Consider the following 3,448-nt stretch of genomic DNA (forward strand, 5'->3'; position numbering starts at 1 on the left):
CACTGACTTTTGCTTAACGTAATATTAGACAGTCAGGTTCACGTTGCATCACTGCACAAAAGAAGTCATCCGAGAGAAAAAAAAACATTTAAGTTTCTCGTTTTATTGCTTTGTTGTTGAATGAACAATGAGAAATCCACACGGACTACTCCCTCCACTTACTCCCACTCTTTCCTTATTAAAAGAAAAATTACGCTACTAAAAATAACACCGGGAAAAACTCACCTTATAATCAGCAGATGGGGGACAGAAACGTCTCGTTCTTCACTTGCGCAATGGCTCGCTCTCTTTTCCAACCTGTTCCTCCGATCTGTAGTCTTGTGTTATTTCACTTTTTCCTTCACCTCCTTTATTTTTCCGCTGCGCCTCCTTGCTCGGTTTCCCCCACTGTTGTTTATTTCTCCTTTCTCCAGCAGGAGGAACATTTAGCACACAGGAAGGGGGGGGGGGGGTACGGCATATATAGAGGGGCCAGTCAAAACTCAAGATATAACGATGTTGTAGGGGTGTTGAAAAAGTTATCTGCAAATAAATCGCCAAGAAATCGACCTAAGAGTAAACTGTTTCGTCATTTAATCCAAATAAGTGCAGGGTTGTACTTGAGGTAATTTGTGATGTCTCTGGATTGGACCGTACTAAATGCTGACGCGATATTGGGAGAAGATAGCGTGTTTATCTTTCTCGCTCCCCCTCCACTTATGATTCACATTGGTACAGTCCACCCTTGTTGAGCTTAGCTTGTGAAACCGAGCCGGACGCGCGAGTATTCCAGTCTGGACCAGAGTCCGGATGTAAATAAACACACCTGGAGTCAAAACGCGGTCATAAAGCCTATAAACGTTTTGACTTTCCGTATACGTCATGTAAGATTAACTTTTTGGGTCCAGATGGAGAAGGCCAGTAGACAACAAGCCAATACAATTGAATAAAATGTGATAATTGGTGTATAATATCTACATTTTTACCATACTGTAAATTGATTACAGTGTGTTTGTAAATTACTTGAATTAGTGTTGCATGGCCTGATTAATTAGCTGTTGGACCCTTATTGACCCCCCAACTCCCACTCTGTTAACTGAATGTACCATGTCTCCTATAAATTCCCTCTATGGTTCAGTCCAAACAGCAGACCACACATGGACCGTTTGACGTCCAACTTCATTTCCCACTTTGGCAAAATAAGTCCCAAAGTAGAAATTTGAGCCTGGATACTTACAGTATGACTGCTAATTTAACCCTTGTGTGGTCTTCCCGTCAAAATTGAAAAATCACCACACCACCTTTTTCTTACATTTGTGTCCTTTTTTTCAATGTTAGTCCCTTTTTTGACGTTTTCAACACTACATAACATTAACTTATAAACTTTAGTTTAAAAAAAAAAGTTTACATACAGATAATAGGTATTAGAATAATACGATATTTAATTTAGCATTGATATTCTCTGTTTTCTATGCTGGGATAAATAATAAGTTATACGGGAGCAGAGGGAAAAATACACATGACACGTATCCTGGCGAAAACTACTGCACAGTACTCCAAACCCGGAGCAGAGCTGCTGAGAAGCAGACCATCGCTCCTCAGCGCTGTGGTTATGCAAGTCTCCCCAAGTAAAACACAGTATAGACTTTCACTTGTCTTGCCATTGGAGGAAAAAACAGCTTCCTGTATGTGCTTCTCAGCTGCATTTAGAACAGAAAACCGACAATATGGGCAACATGTTCCTTTTAGGGATTCATAACAAAGCATGCATTTAATCCTACCAAACCTTACTATTTAAAGTAGCAGAATTTTGCATGAAAGCTGTCAAATAATAATGGCTTTCCAAATTTTCTTTGGAAAAGAAACCACTTTTTTTTTTTTTTACAGGGGTCACATTTGAATTTAAACTCACTCAATATGTTATCTGCATCATTGCTGATGGTTGAAAATCTCTCTAGGGGTTTGACTTAACCACCTTACATAATGGTCCTCTAGCCAGCACCTCTGTCATGCTGTGGTGAGCCACATATTTTTTCACTCGAGCACACTGCCGCACATTTAAAGTATGTCATGAAATCAGTCAAAATCAACAGATTTACTGTTATTTATGCTTGAACCCTTCAGGACACAGTACGAGATCAATGGTTAAAAAAAACAACTCTTTCTGTTTATATGCCTCCAGTAGAAGTTTCATTCTTTGCTCCATTGAAAGTTCTCATCCCCCTCAACAGTTACTGTAGGCGTAGATGATTTCACTAATGACTTTAACAGGAAAGCAATCACAGATATCAAATCAGTTTGTTAGCCACATGTAGCTCCTGTTATCATAGCAACATGGTTTTAGTATTTTTTAAACACTATTTTGTATACAGGAATCCCCGGATATGTATATTATTATATATTAATATTAACTTTAGAACTATGTTGCTTTACTTTTTAAAATAATAACCTATATAGTTAGCTATCTATGTAGCTTTAGCTTTATCAAAACAGCAAAATATGTGCAAGTTGTGCAAACATTCAAATTCAAACGATTTAAGAGTTTTTTTTAAGACTCAATAAAATGACAAAATCTAGGACAGTACTGCTTGTACAACTACACACCCGTGAGGATGTAGAACTGTGACATCATTGTTTGATGTGGTTGTAGTTAACAGGCGTAATCCTCCAACCAAAGCAGGAAGTGAAACACAGCGTTTTAGACTAGTGTTGTTACACTCTTTAAACAGTAACTTAATACAGCCTATCACTACCCAATGTGAGTTGAGCGCATATGTGGGTTGGACACGCTCAGATTGAAACAGTTTACGGCATAACGTGTCATACTGAGATTTGTAAAATCCATAAAACAATAAACCTTTCCCATTAAAAACAATAACAGAAGATGGAAATCATTTCATAAACGTTTTAGCTATCTATGGTTGTTTGATTGCTGACATTAGCTTAAAACACCATTCAACTGACAACCTTGTTGTGTTTGATGCTAACTTGTAACCAGCAGTGAACAAACTTGGTTAAGTAGATACAGTTTAACTGTGTTGACATTACAGAAGTCTCTCGTTAGCATCTTGTAGGCTACTTGTCGCAAAGTGACGCATTTGTTTAGTTTTTCACATTGTTTTCCAGCCTGGTGTTTAGTTACTGTTCACATTTGCCATGTGCATGTCAAAATCGCTAGACTTTTGTATCAGTACAACATACAGGGGCCGACCACGTTTTTAAATGTGGAGCTGGTCAGATTTATTTTGGAACATACAAATAAAAATGTCTTCACAGGCCAACAGCGAGCACAGCTAGTTAAGGGAGCTACTATTTTACAAGTAACAATCACCAATTTACAAGTTGAGTATTGTTTGTTTAAAGGTCCCATGGCATGAAAATGTAACTTTATGAGGTTTTTAACGTTAATAGGAGTTCCCCCAGCCTGTCTATTGTCCCCCAGTGGCTATGAATGGCAATAGGAGTAAAC

At 38.1% G+C, this 3,448-nt stretch overlaps 1 protein-coding gene across 1 annotated transcript in view; it reads right to left on the bottom strand.

Moving 5' to 3' along the window:
• The window catches only part of ndrg2 (NDRG family member 2), a 31,106-nt gene extending 30,637 nt beyond the window's left edge, over positions 1–469 (bottom strand). Inside the window, exon 1 of the mRNA XM_034857188.1 lies at positions 226–469. The gene's annotated coding sequence lies outside the window, so the exon portion shown is untranslated. The remainder of the gene's footprint in view (positions 1–225) is intronic.
• Between the last annotated feature and the right edge of the window lie 2,979 nt (positions 470–3,448).

The sequence above is a fragment of the Etheostoma cragini genome, chromosome 19 (genome assembly GCF_013103735.1).
Source record: "Etheostoma cragini isolate CJK2018 chromosome 19, CSU_Ecrag_1.0, whole genome shotgun sequence".
In the NCBI taxonomy this organism is placed as follows: domain Eukaryota; kingdom Metazoa; phylum Chordata; class Actinopteri; order Perciformes; family Percidae; genus Etheostoma; species Etheostoma cragini.